The sequence below is a fragment of the Dipodomys spectabilis genome, unplaced genomic scaffold (genome assembly GCF_019054845.1).
Source record: "Dipodomys spectabilis isolate Male_0828 unplaced genomic scaffold, ASM1905484v1 ptg000600l, whole genome shotgun sequence".
In the NCBI taxonomy this organism is placed as follows: domain Eukaryota; kingdom Metazoa; phylum Chordata; class Mammalia; order Rodentia; family Heteromyidae; genus Dipodomys; species Dipodomys spectabilis.
This window is the reverse complement of record NW_024871277.1, coordinates 2,435,632-2,446,118: the sequence shown is the minus strand read 5'-3', so window position 1 is coordinate 2,446,118 and position 10,487 is coordinate 2,435,632. Positions and strand designations below refer to the sequence as shown.

The 10,487-nt window shown below is 41.5% G+C and overlaps 1 pseudogene; it reads right to left on the bottom strand.

Moving 5' to 3' along the window:
- Window positions 1-4,939: 4,939 nt before the first annotated feature.
- LOC122100772 lies at window positions 4,940-8,156 on the bottom strand (annotated as a pseudogene).
- Between the last annotated feature and the right edge of the window lie 2,331 nt (window positions 8,157-10,487).

The following is a 10,487-nucleotide window of genomic DNA, read 5'->3' as shown; positions in this document are numbered from 1 at the left end:
ACTCCTGCAGTGTGTGGTGGCCGAGAACTGCTTACGTGTTGAGAACCACCATTCTAGAAGGAACCACTTGATAAGTGTGTTTCCTTCTAGCATGGGATAGAAAGGCCCTCCTGGACACACAAAGGAGCTTTGCCAAGAGTGAGACCCACTGGTGGGCTGGGGTCTTCCACCTCTCTCAAACAAAATTTTCTCCACAAAATTTAAGTATTCTAAGCTAGTAGGCAGCTTTTCAGTAGAATTTAAAATTCTAGGGATTTTGTGTTACGTTCATTCCTTGCCTTTGCCATCTTGTCTGTGTGGATTGATTTTTCCATGGCATCTCATGAGTGTCTTTATGGCTGTGTCTGCTGGATGTTACTTTTCTTAATATTGGCCATAAAAAATACTAAAAAGAAAAAAAAAAGACGTCGCAGACGGCATGTGGAAAACCAGTTGGAAATTCTTATGTGAAATGTCATGTCACAAGAATAGCACAGGTTTATTTCTGATAATTAGGTGTGCTCTTTAGACAGCTCTTCTGTATGAAAAGAGTGCAGAAAGATGAGATTAAAAAAACAAGGGAAAGCTGGACAGATTTAATATTTCCAATGAGAGAGTCAGCGATCAGTAGTACTTTTTTTTAGCTTCTGTTTTTCCAAAGCATTCAGCCATTGCTACTTACTCATTTGCATTTGGGTCAGTATCCTAACATGAATGGAGTGCTTTTTTTTTTTTTAATTGTCAGCGAATGGAATATTGATTCTGTGTCACAAAGGGAAAATATAAATGCAGGCCTTTCAAAGATGACCTCAATCATGATGTTAGAAAATTGCTAAGTGTTAGAAACCTGAAGTACAACACAGGCAATAAACAGAGGCTTCTGATGGGCAGTGTAAAAATCCCTGGACTCTGTTGATAATAGGAAAATTGTATCAAAATGGCAGGGTCAGTTACAGCTTGTTAAAGTAATAAGACTAAAGCTGGACACTAGTGGCTCATGCCTGTAATGAGAGCTACTCAGACGGCTGAGATCTGAGGACTGCATTTTGAGGTCACCCTGAACAGGCAAGACTGTGAGACTCTTATTTCCAATTAGCCACCAAAAAGATGAAAGTGGAACTCTGGCTCAAGTGGTGGCATGCTAGCCTTGTGTGGAAAAAGCTGAAAAACTGTACCCTGGCCCCTGATGTTAAGCCCTAATACCAACACAACCTCCATCATACTCTCTCTCTTACACACACACACACACACACACACACACACAATAACAGAACTATCCAATACTGAATGCCATATGTCTGGAAGGAAACAGAGTCAGTTTTGAAAATAGCAAAAAAGAACCTTCAACATGTCCAAAATTGAAAATAAAATTCCCATTGGGGCAATCATGGTCTTTGAAACAAATCTATCTCCTGAATTCCTTAAGAATACCAAATTTTGTTGAAAAAGACAGAGTCATTCTATCTCTTTAAATGGATGGTTTTGAAAAGTGTCACTCCATGATACAGGTAGTTTGGTTTCTGAGTATGATGTGTGGTTTTCTTTTGTAATTGTGGCCTGTCACTCAGAGCTGATTTCTTGCTGATGGTATTTTAATTGAAAGTTGTATTTTGTATTAAGTTCCTTGAACTCTGTCCTCTTTCTTTCCTTTGAGCAAAAAAAATAGTTATTTAGGTGTTATATCATAATTTTAAAGCAAGATATGAAGTTCTTGATAAGGAGCAGTGAGGAGACAAACTTTATTATCAAAGTCAATTTTTTTCACAGCTATTGTCCAAAAGAATGTCAAATGGAAGCATTCAGATTCCATTGAGGAGAAAATGACACTCTTGTGAATGAATAATTACATTAATAGCAGACATCTGAAAATTCAGAGCAATCAAACCTTAGTTATTCCCTAGGCTGTTTGCTAGCCTGAGTTCATTGGGTATTGAATCACATAGGATCCAATTTTCAATGTGATGTTTTCACTTTACTTTTCTTCCTGACTTTTGTTTTTCTAACACTCTTGTCCCTTGTACTAATTTGTCAACTTGTGTATTTATTGGAAAGCTATGGGAACCAAAAAATTAAAACACACAAACAAAAAAAATTGCTTTCACTCATCTGCTGCCGGCAAATTACTTAGCTGAGTGTGGAACTGTGAACTCAAAGAATAATCTCTGTGTGTGTGTCTGGGCGGGGGGGGGGGGGGGGGGGGGGAAGGGAGGGGGGAAGGAGGGAGATGAGCAGTGCTAGCAGGTCAAGGATTCGGACCCAGACACCGTTAGAGCACCATGCACAGGGTGCTTTTGTAAATTACAAGTATAGTTTATTGGCATCACTCTCTAGAATGAGAGGAAATTCAAGCCAAGCACTGGTGGCTCACGCCTGTAACTAGTCAGGAGGCTGAGATCTGAGGATGTCGGTTTGAAGCCAGCCCAGTCAGGAAAGTCTGCTAGAATCTTGCCTGATTAACCATCAAAAATCGAGAACTGGAGGCGTGACTCAAGAGACAGAGCATCAGCCTGGAGCTACAAAGCCAAGGGATAGCACCACTCAGGTCCTGAGATCCAGCCCCAAAGCCATGCACACATGCTCACATTCACAAACATGCACCAAGAGGAAATTCAGATTTATTTTTGGTAGAGGAGACAGCGTTGGGCTGACCCTTAAAATCTGGGTCATGTATGAGAGGTGAAGACAGAAGAAAATTCTGTCAGATCAAGCTAACAGATGAAGTGCCTAGACAAGAATGTACATATTGTGGTCCTGTGGTTAGAAAAATGCACTAGTATAGAGAAACAAATTGAAGTATAACAGAGACTCTGCTTAGAGGACTGAACAAACAAAATCCCCAAGCTTAGTGCTTGACAGTTGTACAAAGATGGAAGGACACTTATACCCCCTCCTGTTTCCTCCTCAGCCACGGATGGTAGAGAAAATAGTGTCTAGTATTGAGGCCTAAAAGCAGAGGGGCTAGTGGTAGAGTGGACTCCAGGAAGGGTGAGCTCTGTGAATCTCTCTCTCCATAACAACAAAAACATCTGAAAACTTTGGGGCCATTATTAATTAGTCAGTTTCCATGCCCATTTGTCTGGAGCAAATCATTCCAGGTTGAACACGTAATATGTACCAAATCTAGATTTTAGAACTAAATTTGCTGGATAATGTGGCATCACGTAGACATGGCCGATACAGAAAGAATCTTGGCCAAACTGTTGGCTGGGGTGATTGGTAAGCAAAGCCATAAGGAGTTGAATTTAGTTTTCCTACCACTTTTTTTTAAAAAGTGAGTCACTAGAACAACATCCTGACCTCACAATAAGTCACCAACAAAAGCACATCTTTATTTTTTCTCTGGTGTTTCATTGCAGTCAGGCAAGGCTTTGGCTGTATTATAGTCATCAGTAAGAACTCCCCAAATACCAGGCAGCATACCAACAGCTGCATGGACCATGGACTGAGGGCGGATTTCAAGTCCTGGAGGGCAGACTTAGTCTCCTTCTCTTCTTAGGCATGCTCTACGGCACCGGAAGAGTTCACTGACCTGTATCCGTCTCAACTGCTTTGTTTCTCAGCACAGAAAGAAATCTCTGGCTGGCTTTGTTTGTTGAGGCTGGCAGCACACAAAGCACAACCTGGGAAACTGGCCTTTGCAACATGCAGAGAGAAGTCTTTGGTCTGGCTGCAGTGTTGTCTACAACTCTGAAAGCCAGCATCCCTGCTGAGGCTTATACTGACTGTTTACATGTGAAGGCCAGATAAAACCATGGTCATGTTCCAAGTCAGCACCATCGTGCCTGCAGGTCAATAAGCGCTATTTACCTTTAGCAGTGACCATCGCAAAGATGAAAATTTTAGATGTAAGTATTGCCTAGATCATACCCATTTGTCAGTCAGACTAACAGCCCGACTCTCTGTGCATATACTCACTGGAAGTGGAGCAGATATTTTCTTTGGCTTTGACCCCAAAATACAGTCACACAGTCTTTTTGCATGCACACCCAAAATCAACCCTAAAAAGCCTGGGATAGCCAGCAGCTTGACCAAGAGCAGATGTAGGCTTTTGTGTGTGTGTGTGTTTTTAAAAAAGCTTTTCTCCCATTTCAATAACAAAATAAGAAATCCTGAGTGATTTATAAAGACAGCAAGAATCAGAATAATTTTCTCTAATCTTTGCCTTCACTTTTCAGGATTACTCAAATAAAAGCCATAATCTAGAACCTAAGGTGGGGAAATTCAGCTATACTGTTGATAAAGCATGCTTTTATTCATCTACTGTTTAAGTCAGCCTAGAATGAAAACTCAGCATCTGGAGACAGCATCTAAGAATATCGTACATTTTTTTTCTGACACCATTATTATGCTTAATATGTCTATAAAACTTTCCACACAGCATAAAGAGGTTTGTGATTCTTCAGAGTGGATGTTTTTAATTTTCCTATGTTTAGAAAAGAGAAAATTCTTAATATTGGTAGTTAAAGATCTTTGGATGCCCTTTTCATTTATCCCTTATTGAAATGAATGGAGGATCTGAATTATAAATTCCAGTAAACTAAGGCTCTCGTTCCTTCTGTGTGTTCTTGCATTGTTAGTCAGTCAGAGTCTATGATGGCAAGGAGATGGGCTTGGGTTCGAATTCTACTTCTGTCATGTGCTAATTATGTGAGTTTGGGCAGCTTAGAGTTAGGTAACAACTCTGTCATTCTTTCTTTTCCCCAGAAACAAGTTGAATATTTAAAATGTTTATGATACAGGCATCACTCCCTTTACAAGTGGACTTTTTTTGTACAAAGCATTAATGTAGAATTTTCTTTATCACGAGAAAAGGACAAGCAGTATTTTATCAAATACACTTCCTCAGTTTACAACTGGCATATGGATTTTTACTCTAGTCTTGAGTAAAACAAAGAGCAGAATCTTGCAAACACTGCCTGCCCACATACTCACAGGGGGTCTGATCTCTGAAGATATATCCGACTGCTATGGGACAGCTCACCAGTATCCTTTCTCCACTGCTGTGTCAGAGGAACAAGTTTCCTTACCCACTAAATAAAACCAGCTCATATCAGAAAGCAGTTTCCTCCAGCAGAGTGACCTGCTCACCTTTTGTGCTGTGATTGCACACTTACTTAGGTGGACTGCCTTTCTCTTGTTTCTATGACAGCTGCGTTGCTCGCTTTAGTTTAAATGATTTTGTTCACACCTTGTGTCTGGTGGGGTAAATGCAGGATGGAATAAACATATTTAAGTGGCACACGGAATTTGCAGTGTCTTTCAAAAACTGGAAATGACAAGCCATTTGTCTTCCAAATATGCACTTAGAGCAGTGCAAGTACAACCCTTCTGGTGACAATGGCCACAGGCCTTGGTGGCTTGCAGAGGTGTTTCTGGAGTGTCACGTGAGGCAGGCACCACCCTGGCTCTCCAGAGAAAACCAGAGGGTTACAGAATCAAATGTGAGTGGGAAGCTTCTTTTTTTTTCTTCAAACTGCTTGTCCACTGCCAAAGACAGGGCCTGAAGGAATCTCTCGATGGTTGATGGTGGGTGCTGGATATTCAGCATGGGAGCCACTGAGTCCCTGGCTCTTCCTTGAAATTTCACTCAAAAGTAGGCTCAGCTTTGACACATGATTGGTATCAAGGAAGTCACTCATCTCTAGCTCCTGGAGAGTCAATAGCTGCTGCTGGTTGGGGGTATAAGATACATACATACATATATATACATACACACACACACACACACAATTAGTTCTGCCAAACAAGAGAGGTAGATTTTGAAGATGACTGCCACAGAGGGTGGCCTGATGTATTGTGTGATGTCAGCCACAAGGTCCACATGGACCTTCCCAGTATGTTGGAGGTGGTCAGAATCACCACACTGGAATGCCTCTTAATCTGATCAGTTTGCGTCACATGGATCGCATCGGATGGCTCAGCACCTGCTTTACAGGCATTGCGAGTAGCTGTGAGACTTTCTACCTCAGCGATCAGCACGAACACCAGTGCTTCTTTATCATTCATCAAGTCTTGGATCTCCTGGAACATCCTAGTTACCAGCTTGCTGCTTGCTGCAAACCACTTTAGAAAACAAGCTGTGGTTGTTTATTGCAACTGCGAAATGGTCAGATGGACAGTTTCTGGGCCAGCACCTTACACAGGGAGACCCTTCCAGTTCCTGGCGGATGATGCAGGTGCACCCCTCAGTTCCAGGTGACGAGGTTGCTGACAGCATTTGTGTCTGAGGATAGTAAGGTGGTCACCACATAATGAAGGAGATGCGATTTGACTTCCACATCATATCCTAGGTAGTCCCACAGCCCACGGAATTGAGCTTCAAGCTGAACCCTGTGATTTGCTGCAATATTTTCTTCCAGCTTTCACTGATGGGGCCATCTTCATTCAACTGGAATGTGTGAAGTGCAGTGGTGCATGCATTCAAATCAGTGGGCTGAAGATCTTGTCAATTCTGTGTCAACAATAGTCACAGACTGCACATCTCTGTTCAGAAAAAGGATCATCAAACTCAGTCCATGTGTAATCTCTCAACACCATATTGTGCCTGTTGAGAAGCTTCCGTACACTTAGCTTTGTATCTTCTTTTGTCGGAGTGCTGTGGTCCTGCTGCAGGATTTCCAAGTGGCCCGGGTGAGTCTTGGCCAGGCAGGGCAAGACCTGCTTTAGGTCCCCAAGCCCCTGGTCAGTGCTTTGAATTCTCCATAGTCCTGAAGTGTTCTCTGCTGTTTCTCTTATTCATCCATTTGAGCTATCACCTTTGGTTTTGTCTAGTAGATCTTCATGTTCCTCTTATACCTAATACAATGTTATTCCCTTTGTAAGGTCAATTCGACATCCTCTTGCTGGATGTAAGCAGAGTTGGCCGATCCCTTCTTTGGTTCATGCTCTTAACAACACTATTTCTGCCATTAAACAGTTTTCTATTTATTTGGCCATGGTCTGTTTCATCTAGCAAATTGCTAAGCTGCTTGAGGCTTAAGATCATCTCACTCATCTTTTAAATGCCTGGAAATGAGTAGGGTTTTGTTTGTTGTTCATGTTGTTTTGTTTTTAACCGATGGGACACAGAATGAGACTGGTTGGCTTTTTCTGACACTGAAGTCATGAAGTTTGTTTCACTGGCACTTGGTTTAAGCTCAGTGTTTCTCAATACTGGTTGCCTATTAGAACCACATGGGCATGTTGGACCAAGGGCCAGTGCCTGATCTGAGAGATTCGGATGGTCAAATCTCATCTCCACAGATTTATTTTTAATCCCAAGTGAAGCTCAAAGGTCAGTAAAAACAGTATCAGACACTTGCATAGTTCTCACAATATGTGGCGTTATTTCAGCCACTGTTTTAGCTCCTTTTCCTTCACTCATTTAGATGTTCTTTAGAAAGCCATGGTTGAGAGCCATATCAGGAGTTTTCAAGCACTGTTCAGCTCCCTTTTTTCATTAATTTATAAGACCTTTTTTGCTTCTGTGAGTAGCAAGGTTGATTCTGACCACAGTCTGGCAAGATCGCAAGAAAACAATCTCTGAGGTTGCTGTAAAATCCTGATATGTAATGTTAACACAAAACCAGTTTCTTTCAGCAAAGGCCGTGGGCTTTCTTTGTTTGTTTGTTTTGTGTTTAATTCAATAGGGGAGCACTGAAACCTTTCCAATGTGTACAGTGTGATGAGTTGTGGTTAAACCAGAAATATATTTCAGTGACTGAAGGAAAAATTTGGATTGTCGAGAGTGATGCTCAACATTAAGAGTCACTTTTCTCCCAAGACAGCACTTTCTTAACCAATTTGCCATAAACATTTATCTTTGCTCACTGGGGTTTTTCACTTTTGAAAAGAAAGGGATAATTTGATCTGGCATCTTTGTAATTATTTAAAGGAAATATAACATCTGGAAGGAAAGGAGACTAATGAATGAAGTAGAGCAATAGTGTAAGAGATTTACTAAAAATGGCCCTGAGTTAAAATAGCTAAATCTGAACATTTGTAAATGAACATTTTATGTCTCATACCTAATGGGTATTTTCATGCAAAACACACAGTATAAAAGAGTTTGTTCTTGCATGAAAGCATATTTTCTAGGTTTATTAGGGAGCATTACTCATCTGGTTCAGGCCACCCACAAGACTACTTGAAGACTCCTCTTGGGTTTTCATGTTGCTTTTCACTTCCTTGACATCCATTCTTCCTACCTACTGGTCATCTGTCTCATTCCCTCCATGGTCACAGGGGAAACCAAGACGCATTTGACAATGGGAAAAGAATTCACCTGCCCCCCTGGTTGGCACAGAAGGCAGATGGAATCCAAAAGTGTCCACATTGCTAAGATCTGTGATTTGTAGCTGTCCTTGTAGCTAAGATCTGGGAGGCACAGGGGTGGAGGTGGGGTAGAGGGCGGAGTTCCTTATTTCACAGGAGAGGTGTCTCTGATGTTTGTAGCTCCAAAGAAACTAAGGGAAAAATATACTTGAACTTAATAAAATCTATAGTCAAAATCATATGAAGTGAAGAAAACTGAAATTGTGTTCCCTAAAGTCAAGAACAGACAAAGGTGTCCATCATCCTTTTTTCATTCAACATAGTACTAGAAATACTAGTCAAAGTAATAAAGCAAGAGAATAAATACAAATGATGCAAATAGGGAAGGAAGAAGGCAATTATCCCTATTTGCAGATGATATGTTCCTACACCTCATAGATCCTACAGGCTCAACTTCTAGATCTGATAAACACCTAACAGGGTTCAAACTAAACTCTGAACTGGGGGAAAGCAAAGGAAGGAGTGACATTGTCTAATAGAGAAATGTATACATTATGTGAATTGTGAAATGGTAACCTCTTTGTACAACTCCTTAAAATAATAATACCATTATATTAAAAAATAAAGTAAAATAAACACTGAAAAAGTAAGGTGTCCACAGTGCAAGACAAGAGTTAGCCATTTGATACCAACCACTGGGTATCAATAAGAACCAACCTAAGTTAAGTCAGGTGGCTGGAGATGGAGAAGACCATGGCCACAAGCAAGCTAAAGATAGCAACGTGTTCACACCCCAACAGGAAGAGAGGGAGGCTCTTGTCATAGCTGCTTACATTCAAATTTCTGTGGCCATTACACAAACAAATGCCAGCTCTGGTATGTCCTAGAATGGCAGTAGGACTATAAAGAAAGGGAATGAGCCAGGTCCAAGTTCTACAATTGAGAATAAGGTGGATATGTCTTAAAAAATAAGGGAACTAACCAGGTGCCTTTGGATCCCACTTCTAATCCTAGTTACTCAGGAGGCTGAGATCTGAGGATTGTGATTTGAAGCCAGCCCAGGAAGCAAAATCTGTGAGATTCTTACCTCTAATTAGCCAGCAAAAAGCTGGAAGTGGAGGTGTGGCTCAATGATAGAGTTTCTTCCTTGAGTAGCAAAAGCTAAGGGATAGCACCCAGGCACTGAGTTCAAGCCCCAGTCTTAGCACACACAAAAAAGGCCACTGGTTATTAGCACTTAGACACAAACTGAGAAGGAAGCAATTAAAAACAGGGTTCTAGGTTTCAGAATCGGATCATATCCTTTAATGGACTAGGTTTCATCTGTAAGTAGTTAATGCAGGTAGAAGACAGGTGCAACCCTTGCAGTATAGAGAGATCTTATTTGCTTCACTCAGAATTCTGATATTGTGTGGATCCAGTTTTTGCAATGGCTTAGTATTGATTGTGGAACAAACCGGTCTCATGAAGGCAGGAACTTCTGCAAATAGGCCTTAGTTATGATCTATTCTTCTCATTCTCCTTATTATATTTTCTTCTCCAAGTCCTGTGCCTACTTGCTTTTCATTACTGAGCCTACAGTTTCATAACCCAGACAAATTAAATTGTAGTCTTTATCCTATAGTTTACAATGGCCCGTTTTGTGCTGCTATAATGCACAATGTCTGAGCCCAGGTAATGTAGAAAAATTGGAACTCTCCCCTTCCCTTCCCTTCCCTTCCCTTCCCTTCCCTTTTCCCTTCCCCCTTCCCTTCCCTTCCCTTCCCTTTTCCCTTCCCTTCCCTTCCCTTCCCTTTTCCCTTCCCTTCCCTTCCCTTCCCTTTTCCCTTCCCCCTTCCCTTCCCTTCCCTTCCCTTCCCTTCCCTTCCCTTTTCCCTTCCCTTCCCTTCCCTTCCCTTTTCCCTTCCCCCTTCCCTTCCCTTCCCTTCCCTTCCCTTCCCTTCCCTTCCTTTCTTTTTGAGCTGGTCTTGGGGCTTGAACTCAGAGCTTGGGTATTGTCTCGAGCTTCTTTTTTCCTCAAGGTTAGTGCTCTTGAATCACAGCTTTGCTTCTAGCTTTTTGGGGAGGGGAGGTAGTTTATTGGAGATAGGAGTCTTATGGACTTTTCTTCTCAGGGTTGGCTTTGAATTGTGAGCCTCAGCATTTAGCCTCCTGCTAAATGAGTCAATGGTGCTCGGCTTTCCAGATTTATTTCTTAAAGTTCTGGAGGTGGACCTAAGTCCAGGAGTGATAGGTCTACATCTGGACAGGATCTT